The sequence below is a fragment of the Corvus brachyrhynchos genome, unplaced genomic scaffold (assembly GCF_000691975.1).
Source record: "Corvus brachyrhynchos isolate BGI_N302 unplaced genomic scaffold, ASM69197v1 scaffold17, whole genome shotgun sequence".
In the NCBI taxonomy this organism is placed as follows: domain Eukaryota; kingdom Metazoa; phylum Chordata; class Aves; order Passeriformes; family Corvidae; genus Corvus; species Corvus brachyrhynchos.
The window spans coordinates 15364944-15376758 of NW_008240046.1; the positions used below are offsets into that span (position 1 = coordinate 15364944).

At 34.9% G+C, this 11815-nt stretch overlaps 1 long non-coding RNA gene across 1 annotated transcript in view; it reads left to right on the forward strand.

Annotated features, from left to right (window-relative positions):
- The window catches only part of LOC108449172, a 21206-nt gene extending 13767 nt beyond the window's left edge, over nucleotides 1–7439 (forward strand). Inside the window, exon 3 of the long non-coding RNA XR_001865309.1 lies at nucleotides 6092–7439. This is a non-coding gene — a long non-coding RNA (uncharacterized LOC108449172). The remainder of the gene's footprint in view (nucleotides 1–6091) is intronic.
- Nucleotides 7440–11815: the final 4376 nt, after the last annotated feature.

Consider the following 11815-nt stretch of genomic DNA (forward strand, 5'->3'; position numbering starts at 1 on the left):
GAAAGAGAAGTCACATGTAATATGAAAATACTAAGCTCCTCACTAACTTTCATTCATTCTTTTACAGAGCAGGAACCGTTGGCTTTTAGAAATTTTATGTGTTTAACTAGAAATTTTTAATATATACCATAATCCAAAGCCAAAAATTAAAAATTTGACATGAAGTAAATTTTATAAAATATTTAATGGATAAGGTTCTGAGAACAGAATCAGGAAATGAGAGACAAATACTGATTTAGAGTATATGTTCCAAATTGTTTTCACCATTATTTAGTCTGGGTTTTGTGGGGGTTTTTCCCATTATTATTTTCTGACATTACAGGATTTAAAAATTATCATCAAAGAAACATCCTCAAAACTGATAAATACTTTACAAATACAGAGGAATATTTTCCTAAGGCATAACAAGCTAATTTCAAGCATAAACTCTAATAATGGGACAAGCACAGGAAAATTGGTAGGATAATAGAAAAAGCTCATGCAGTTACTCAGTTAAGAATCTACCTGTAGCAATATGCTGGAATGAATATTAACCTCTTATCGGTTTTCTGAGTTCTGAATACAGTTTCGGCTGATACAAAAAAATACAGGATGTAACTAAAATGCCACTATTATTCTTTCGTAAGTAAATATATGCAATAGCTTTCAGTGCTAGGTAGTCATACCTGAACTACATGTAAGTGAAGCTATATGCAAATGAAATAGTCCAGGCGCTCACTGCAGAGTAGCTGCAGCAGCATGCAGCTCCTCACAGGCTAATTTATTCAGTTTCTTGGCATGGACACTGAACTGAAAGCAGAAGGGTACTTGGCACCGTGTGCTCTGCAGCACCATGACCTCCAAAGAGTAGGGCACCGCCACACAACGCACAGATCTGCTCGGACAGCGAGCTTCCCTCACAACCAGCAAGCGCTTCCCAGGGCCACCCGGTTCACCTTCACTTGTGTGCAACAGAGTGAGGTCTGCCACCTACACGGCCAGGAGAGCCATGGCTGAGCACACTGCAGCCGCTTATGGAGATAAGGGTGCAGTTCTTCCTCTGAGGTCTGTCATTTCTGACCTGACACAGGACGCTTATTTCAACCTCTTGCCTACCGTGAGTGATATTTAAGTTTCAAAGTTTGTTTTGGCTGACCCTCTCAGTCAAAGGAATAACTGTGCTCTGATAATCAAGCTTTTGGAAAGCTTGCCTGTTCCCTATTTCAGTGATTCCTAGCGCTTGCCTTTTGTTCCACTGGGCTTCTATGTTTTTGTTTTTTTTTTTTTCTGATGCACTCAGCCTACCAGTTCTCTCAAATCAGCCATTTTACAGATTTCTGTCCTTTATCGGTCATCCCATCCATCTGTCTTCCTCTAGTAATTTTCTGACTGCAGGACTTCAGTAACATTTTCTCACATATCATTTCTCCCTGGAGCCTCTCTAGGCTACTCCATAAAACTGTCTTACTTATGTCTCACATCGGTGCCCCCAGCTTCATGCCATGCATCAGTGGCCTCCAGCTCATTGCTCTGCATCACTGCCCTTCCAGCCCATACTCATGGATATTGGCCCACATTTTAATTAGGATGAAACTGAAACCAAACAAGAAATATATGAAGTAAAAATGTAAATTATGTTCAGCGAGTTGCAGGTGCTATCATTTTATCTTAATGAGCATTTGGTATATAAAGGACTTTACAAAGCACAAACAATTCTGCTTCAAAAATTCCTGTGGGCTTTATTAACTTTTTGACAACAGCTTAATTTTGGACCTAAAGAGAACAGACATCCTGTCATCCAAGACTGCTTTCCCAAGCCAATAATACACTCCTGTTTTGAATGATAACTCATTGTCATATCAGTGTTTTTCAACACCTTCTGTCCTGTTCACAATAAAATATGAACAAATAAAGTGAGAAATACACAAGGATGCTTTCCCATTTTCTGGTGTTGAGTTAGATTAGTAAAGTATTACTAGACAGAAGCATATCTAAAATTTTTGTGATACAAAGGAAAAGGAAAAAAACCTGGAAGGTTGTCCTAAAGTGAAAACATCCTCAGGAAAAAATAATTAGATTCATTACCCTGGAAAGTCAAGGTAAGCTATACATGTAAAGCCACGTTTCACTTCTTTTGAGTAGTTAAATTCTTATCAATCCTTATATATGAGCCTAATGGTTCCCAAACTTCATGTCATTTTGGCATTGGTGCTGTTTGCTTCAGCAAAATGCCAAATGTGCATTCCTTTTGTTTGCTTTCTTGGAGGTTTATAAAGCAGTATATTAGTTATTAGGTATTTACATTGTCTTTTTCTGTTCTGTAGATAAGGGAGGAAAATTATATGATGGGTCAAGCACTTAAGCGTTATGTCAGTCAAAGTTGTGATAGTTGTCTTAATCTCATTATTCTTACAGATATAAATATAAGTAATTTCTATAGTGGTTTCATTTGTAATTCTAGATTAAAGTCCATGGAAGTTAGAAGAAACATCTCTAATATTAAAACAATAATTTACATTTTTTTGATATTTTCAATATTTAAAATATTTATCTAACTCAAAGCAAGAACACTTAAAAGCTAAGAATTAGTATATTTAGTCCTGTCCTATGCACAAATATAACATGGGTTATAAATTTAACATAATAGTGCTGCAGCTACCTAGCCCATTAGTGTGAACAGGATTTAAATCAAATCAACACAAGTCATGAACTGCTGTCTTAACAAATCTGTGGTCTACCTACCCCATTCCACAATCTCCATCTTGCACCCAAATATACAGCCGAGTTAATCAAGAGATCACAGGGAAGGAGTCCTGTGAGGCTCTCTCTGCTGAAGTGCAAAGGACTATTCCATCTCCAGAACAGCAGTAAGAGCAAGGTCAACTAGGTTACAGTCACCCAAGTAGCATTTTGCAGTTTTCTCAGTCTCTGTAGAGCTAAGCGAACTAATGAGACTGAAAAATAGCCACTTAATTTTAAGCCAAAGAGGGAGCAAGTACTCAAACATTTCTGTGCTGTGACTGCATCATGTTTGAAATGAAAGACATCTGTTGTACTAACTCATTATATGCACAAGGTACTGAAAACAATATTGGTCCTACATAATAAAAGCCCACACAGTTTTCGGTGCCTCCTTAGGGGAGGGAAGTCAGGAGGAATACAGTAACAGACACTACTTTTTAAAGTTTTTTCTGACACTAATTAGGAATAAAAATATTTTTTATTTCACATAAGCTTCTAGATCACTTCATTCTGGATATGGCAATTCAAGTCTGCTTTTAAAGACAAGACACTTCAAGGAAAAAAAAAGAAAAAAAATAATGTCATAAAAGAAGTTAATTTGTCAAACATGCAATTGATCTTTCCATCACCCTTTTAGATTCAGAAAAGCATGAAATGAGTGACATAAAATTTTAAAAATTGAAAGGGTGGTGTACAGAAGTTAAGCAAACTTGAATACTTCATTTTTGTCATCTTAGTCACACCACATAGGACAGTTGAAAAAGGTTGTATCTCATCACAGCAAAGAATAATTTTGTCCAACTGAAACACCTGTTGTAGGTATACAAGATACTTGAAAAAGTCAGTTGTGTTATTTTACGTTTATTCCAAAACTTCCAGTGAGAACTATATGCAAGATTTGCCCACCATCTAGTGAATGATAAGGAAAAATAAGGATGCTTAGCATTCACTTTCAGATGTTGTCCCACTCTGTAGACTGGGATTTTGACCAGGATCCTGTGGTCAACATACAGGCTAAATGCATGAAAATTGAGAGACAGAAAACATAGCTAGCATAATGCTGTTTTTCACAATGCCAAAGATTTGTGTCAAATTCCCAATTTTCACCTAGTTTTGTTCTTCTTTATTTTCTACCTCTGACCTTCTTTGATTTTCTTGCTTTCTAACTTCTTTTTCAAATTTGTGTTTGCTCTCTGCAGTGAATAACATATTCTTCTCACTTAGTCTTGCATCCTCCTGCCAACTCCAACCCCCTCCCCAATCAGCCTATGTTGAGAAAAAAGTGTCTCTCTTGCTCTAATGGTGTTTAGTATCATTAGCCAGGCATCATTCATTACTCAAATCCAACCTTATTTTCTGCTTCAGTGATGGTAGTTCTCAATTAATTTAGCAGGTTTTAGACAAAATAAATGACACATAAATGTGTCTTTTTTTTTTCCTGCCAGAGCAAACTAGCATCTGTCTGAGTAGTAATCATAGAGAAAAATCATAGAGTAAAACCAGAATCTGTTGTAAGAAATAAAAACACACAAGACAAAACAAAAAATTGAAGTTACTCCATTTTCTTTAAAATCATGTTGTGAAATTCACACAGATTGTCTACTTTTTAAAGAAGGGAAGGAAAGAACAATAACTAGCCTTAAAGTCACACACAACAGCGCATAACATTAATGTGAGTGTATGACCATCAGATTGGACATTGTGTTTAGATGAAAGGTTCAAGGGATTCTACATCCTTTCTTTGCTGCTGACCGATAGAGATACCTAAAGAAAATATACAAACAAGGAACACAGCCAGAGATGCTTCCCACTATGTCCTCCCAGCTTTGAGCAGTCTGTATTTCCTGAGGTGGACGTGGTTGCCTTGTGTTTTTAGAGTTTTAAATGATTTTCCTTAAACAACTTGGCCTTACTGGTGTTTTGAACACATATTTATTTATCATCTGCAGTGTCTGTGTCAGAGTTGCAACACTTTGCAACTGGTTATCACTGCAGCTTATCTGTGCACAGTGTGGAGTACTTATGCTGCTTTGATTCTGCTGTATGATAATTTCAGTTCGTAACCTTCTTTCTCAAATTAAAATAAACAATTGTTTCTAATCATTCTCTCTATATTACTCATGATGTATAGATTTCTAGCATACCTTCTTTAGTCATTTATCTTCTAGACTGAAGATCCCTGAATATTTCTCCACAGTATGTAATCTCTCCGCATCTTTAATTCACCTCCATCATCTCCCTCCATACCTTTTCTAGTTCTATCATTCCAGGAACAGTATGCTTATGGGTCCAAGATGGGCAGTAATTGCAAAGTAATGCACAGTATTTTGACCATAATAACATTTTCTATCCCACTCCTTGTAAATGCTACGTTTTGCTTTGTTAAATATCACCCAGCAACAAATTGATCTTGTTATAGAATGGAAAAATGAAACCACTAAATATCTTTTCTCAGTGCACAGTCCTTCACTAGAACAGTAATTCCACAGATTTCATTTTTGTCTCTGGACACTGGTTGTCATCTGTCATTTTATTGTCTCGGTATCATGAATACACCAGTAGTTCCACAGAGTCTTGTGTTACAGTTTACTAGCATTGGCACAGTTGGTCACTTCTTTTCTTTTTTTTTCAGGTTATTTACAAATATGCCAAATATTGTAGGCCTTGACACTTGAACCTCGTCATATCAAATATCCTTTTATTTAATGAAAAGAATCAACAACACTGAAATAAAATATTAAGACTCATCAAGATAAAAATAGATTAATTTCTAAATACATTAGTTACTCCGGGGCAAATGGACCAATATAAATATGTACAAAGTACCAGCACTTGTCAAACAAATTGAACTTCATCTATTCTATGAACAGCCTGATTAGGTAAAACCCAATTATAAAGATAGCTTTATGTCAAAGCATGCTCAAACCATCATTAAGATCAATCCATCTAGAAAAAAAAAAAAACCTTACCTGATGTAAGGGCTGTCCATCAAAACAGCTCTGCCACCAGTACCTTCAGAGACCACATCCAGGCTCAAAAAAAACCTCAGGTGATTTGGCCTTATTTTTATAAAACATGAGAATGAATCTAAGGTGGTTTCTAAGGAAACCAAGATAGTAACCGTAAAGGTCTTTGTAAATCAAAATCTGCAGGTGGTAGGAAAGTTAGGGCTTGGAGCATACACTGAGTGAAATAATTAGTGTATGTATTCCTTCATATCTTGTTGATAGTTATAGTTTCGTTTGGCTTTTTTGGTAGGGACTAAGGCTGAGAGAGAGACATGTACGTTAAGCACTTTTTGAGGGATGTAAAATACTTTCTGTGGACACTTCATTCTCTTCTCAGGATCTGTTTATTCTCTCTCATACAGTCGACTGGCTTTAAAAGAATCTCTTCTGAGACTTCCCAACCACTTTCCCTATCTCCAAACCCACAAGGTGTGAGCTGCTGGAGGCACACCTTGGTTTGCAGTCAAGCTCTGAAAAAGAAGAAAGGAACTAAGTTTCAGAAGGAAAATAGGTGAAGGCAAGTATTAATTTTATGCTCATGGTGTAAAAGTTCTCAAAGGAAAGAAAGATAACTAGTCTGGTAGCTTACAAAGGGAGTTCAAAGAAGACCATTCATTTCTGGTTCATTAAGACTATGCTTACAAGGAAATTACCTATATAAAGCTAGAAATGGTTAACAATATGAAATGCTGTGCACAGCCCAAGAAAATTTAACCTTAAGAGCAACTTAATATATTGTGCTCAGGGTCAGACTGAAAATAAGACAGGAAGTGGGGAAAAAAATTAGGTGCAAGTAAGCTGCTAATTATGTGGGGTTTTCCTAAGGTCATTATGTGTTTTTCAGTTTATGCTTTTAACTGTGTTAGATCTTTTAGCTCTCTGAGAAGACAGAAGAATATTTAATAAGTAAGTAAACTGAATTGGTAATATTTACATATCTAACCATTAAAATAAGATAAACTTCTTTTGAGGATATAGTCTTTATTACAAAACTTGAGAGCCCTTATCTGCATAACAGACCTCTTACCAGGTCCTTTGTAAATCCTTTCAACCATTATAATTAAAATGTTCTAAAATTTAATTTAAATACCTGGTTTCAATTGTGAAACCTATGTTCATCCAATTTAATTAGCTGGAGAAATATGAGTATTTAGTGCTCAGCTTTTACAGTTCAATCAACAGAAATTACAGGTTTGTGTTACCTTATCATTAGAAATCTTTTGATTGTTCCAGTTTTTCACGTTTTATTACCTCTGTTATGTACCAGCACCTCCCACTCTTTGATAGCAAAAGTGAGTATTTTATATTGCATTTATCTATAAAGCAGCATATAGATTGTTTTAGAAAGCAACAATTGCATAGGGGGTTTTCGGTCTCAGGAGAGGGTGACAGAGTAAGAGCAAGCTGGTCATTTGTCTTAGTTTCAATATTACATAAGTAACAAGTGATCTTGGACATAGTTAAATGCTGGAAAGCCTGTGAAGTGTAGTGATATCTCTGATTCTTCAGGTAATCCTAAAAAAGTTGTAGTTTGTACTGTTGCAGAATGGTAGCTGAAATAAACTCCTTGCAAGAGAAACACACGTAACTGGGATAGGGCTTTTTCTTCTCATCAGGTGTGGTTCATAGACCCTTGTCACCAAGAAGATGTTTTTTTGTTAACAGTCACTCAAACTAAGTCACAGCTTGGCTGTTCATTTAATATTGCTATTAAACACAATAACCAAGTTGCCATAGCATTCATTTTTTCTCACCAAATTACATTCACAATTTTGAAAAGAGAAAACAGTAAAAGGTAAATACGTAGCTTAAATTTTGTCTCAATTTGAAGGTTGAATATCTCGCAAAAAAAAATTTCAGCTGACTTGCATGTGATGATATCAGCTCCTACCTACTTATATTTTATTAGGACAAGGGAATTACCTTGCCCCACCAGTGTATTAGACCCATCCAAAAATAATTCTGTGGATTTTTCATTATGCCTAGATAAATTTTTAAAAATTATATTTCCGTCCTTTTTTTATTACTGTATTAATTCATTTAGGTTTAAAATAATAAAGTCCTTTCAGAGGATCTAGATGATCTATTATAACATTCATAATATAGAAATTCAGCAGCACATTAAAGCAATGTTTTCAAAAAGAATCCAATATGTATGCTTCAGCTCCCTTCTCTTTTACCTCTGAATGTCCTCTTGTCCTTCTTTCTCTGTACGCTCTGCTTCATGAGGCATTATCCTCTACCTGAGTATTTTCAGCCTTCCCAGAGTCCAAATATAAAATTATTTTAAAGTGACTTAATTTTATGCTGATAAAGTTCATTGTTATAAACCATAAGAATTTTTTTCTTTTTGTGGAAGATGGAACACAAGGAAAAGCAATAGCATTTAGAGAATTTATGTTTTACCACCTGCTTTTAAATTTTGCGAAATACAAAGGATAAAGGAAGTTTCCAAGTGAGAAATAAGTGAGACCCCAAAATATCCACACTTTCAAAATTGCTCCAGTTTCATCATTTTGAAAGATGATTTCAGATCATGAAAAGGAAGCAAGAAAGTCCAAGAAGGAGCACTTTGACAAACAAGTAATCTTGTATTATCTGTTACGTAAATATTCAGAACAGTGAGACAGGAAGAGCAGGTTAATGTCCCAAACAAAAGCATTCAATACAGTCGTTAGTGTAATATACATACCTCACTCTCTTTCTTCCACCTTTTATAAAACAAGGAATTCCCATATGAAACAGAGAAAATTAAGCAATTCCAAAATTCTCTTAAAATAAACAACAAAAACAAAACCTCATAGAATAGTATGTATTTTGTGTGCTTGAAATGGTAACATGATCTTCCAGATTGTACATTGGATGATCTTTTCATTCACTCATCCAGTACTCATTTTGCATTTAACCTCTACTGAGGAGATAGAGAAATATTTACCACTTTTTTTTTAGAGAACCCTAGGTGAATTCCACATTAATACCATGTGATTATCAATCCCACCATTTTCTAAAACTGACTCTTCTGCAGCTCTCCTGGTTTTTTCTTATTCTAGAAATGCAGGCACATTGTCAAGTCTACTATCATATTCAAAGTAATTCAGTAAATTTTACTGTCATAGTCCTTGTCTCCAAATATCAGGAAATGGTAAACAAGGGTAAAAAACAAGTATCATTTTCTACTACCAGTAATATGAAACAAAGCAAACAAGAGCTCCTTCAAACATATTTTAGTTCTAAGAACCATATTTTTAAAAGAATAAATAAATACCCTCTCTTCTTAATAATAGAGTTTCATCATAAAACATCTCTGTAAAAACTATTTAATTTTCCACTACAGGGAGGGAGGATTTGATCTCTTATTAAACATTTTATGGAAAAGTCTAAAAGTGCTTTCAATTATTTATCTGAATTGAAATCTAGGCCTGGGAAACTGCTGGCATTACACACACACACATAATATTATCAGCCCACTGAGTGCTATTAGGTCATAAAATGCTGCTGTAGCAACATCTCTGTTACAGCTGCTGGTGCTCATGCAACTTTTACTACAGTTATAAAGCCATTTATTACATTTTCTTTATGATGCTAATGCATTGCGGTCTGTTATTTTATTGTTCCCACCGTGATAAAGACTGAAATGTATGATAGTGTGGAAAAAAATACAAACCGAATAACATACCCTGCTGCATTAAAAATCTCTTAGATAAGCTTAAGAGACTCATAAAAATATTAACAGGGGATACCAAAAGGGAAATATTTGATAGGACATTTTCTTTCATTTATTTTATTGTTCCCCACAGAAAGATTTTTAATTGTGCTTTGTCAAAATATACAAAAGATAATATGAACGTGACTCCTTTTCTTAATTATAATACCATCATTGTGGAAGGATATAATTTGCAGTATGCTATGAGGAAACATGACTAAATAATATCTAAATAATCACTGAAAAGTAGAAAAGTCATTAAAACTAATCATTCCCTTATACACAGAAGTACATAGAAGTAGATAATTACAATTTGTTCAAATTGTCTACATTCACCTATTTGTTTATCTAATTTTCCTTCAAGAAAATGCTGTTTCTTTTGTGGAACAATCAATTCACTTAATTAACTATTAACCTGGTGCTAAAGCTCATTTAGAGACTCACCCACCAACACTACAATAATTCAAATAAAAATTCATTACTGTTCAACTAAAGTGGAATCTCTAGGTTATGATTTGGATATTATTCTGGATATGGATTATGGTTAGTTTTCAACAAGTGAAGCAGGAAGAATTACTTCAATATTTTGATAGTTACAAGGCTGCATAAGGAAGACAATATCTTATAAGAGGGCTCTAACAGCAAAGATTCCTGTATTTACAAAATCTATTTCCCTTTTCCTTAAAACAACCACAGACCATTCTGAAACAACACACTGTGTCCCAGAAATAACACTGTTTCTTCTTAAAATATACATGTTAAAAAGAAGATTGTGACATGGATTTTAAAAACTAACTTTCCAACAACTTTTCACAGAATACAACCATCGAAAAAATATTTGTAGTTTTAAAATAAACGTTATTCTTACAATGCTAGGAAAAGGGAACAGATCTTCCTTTTTCTCTGTTGCCTTTTCTAATGTTTATAAGCTTTCAATTTTAATCTACTCTTTATTGAAGCAGTATGTTGATATTACTTAGTTTTTTTCAAAAGCCATTCAGTCGAACATTTTCAGGAGTTTACAAAGGAATTGTCAGAAATTATCATAAACCTGATGGGGAAATTAAAGAGACTGAGTTTGATAGATAAAATTTGAGCCTAGTTTTCACTTTCATTTAGAGGGGTAGCTTTGCTTCACTGGAACCTCCAGCTACATCCCTCCATGGGTGATAGTACTTGGTCTTTTCACATACCTTCTTCTGTGTCTGTAATACACAGGGCCTTTTATTTGAAAAAAAAAAAACCAAAAACCAACCCCCCCCCCCCCCCCCCCACAAAGAGACAAAATCCTAAAATGAACAAACAAACAAAAAAATTAAACAACTCACACAAGCAAAGTGAAATGCAGATCATGCACCCAAAGTTTTCAGAATGCACTGTAACATCTCACCAGGTGTCCCTGTCCATGGCAGGGGGATTGGAACCAAGTAATTTCTAATGTCCCTTCCAACCCAAGCCCTTTTAGGATCCTATGACCAGAGCACATCTACTGGCTTAAACACAACTTTATAATCTGTTTCATCATAATGGACTAAGACGATCCATGTTCTGAGATGGAAGTGCCAATCACCTGGATTAATTTTATGCCCCTAAAATTCTGCATATGATGCTGGAGTCAAGACCTATTGTCTTAGCCCACTTGCAAATAAACCTCTTCTTGGACAAAAAATTTTCATTAGTGTATATGTCTAACAAGAGCCCCCAGTCCTTTGCTACTTGGTTACTTATTCCCCTCACTCTTCTCAAATTGGACAGGAGTGGCCAAACAATAAATGTTTTAAAACCTAGCTCTGAAAATATCTGATCTTGCTATCTCATTCTTGCCTGTATCAACTGAAAACAAATAATAATGGCATTCCACGTAGTTTTGAGATAAAAACAGATTTATTGACCAGCACTCTCTTATTTCTATAAATATCTGTCTGCAAGTCACCTTTTTCAACAGACTCACCCGAAGCTGCTCTATGTTGTTACAACTCCATCATTTTACAATGAGTCCTACCATTAAAAGTGGCAGGCATAGACTATGATGACTCACACAATAAAATAAGGCAAGAGAAAAGCTTTTATAACTTATGGGAAAAAAAACAATGGTGCACAAGCAAACACATTAAAGTTTAAGAATTATCTTGTGTTGTTTTGAAGATGCTCAGCATGAAAGGCTTCTATAGCAGGAAATCTGGTACACATATATTTCAAATTTATTTTTTTAAATATTTATGTGCTAAGCAAAATAACAGAAGGATAGTTTCTGTGTTGTGAAGTACTTAGGCTGCTAAACTGTTAATATATTACCTGAAAGGATGACTGCTAAGAGGTAATAATTTAGCAAGATTCACCCCAGTGTGTCATCATGTTGTTGTGAGAAATAAATAAATCAGCC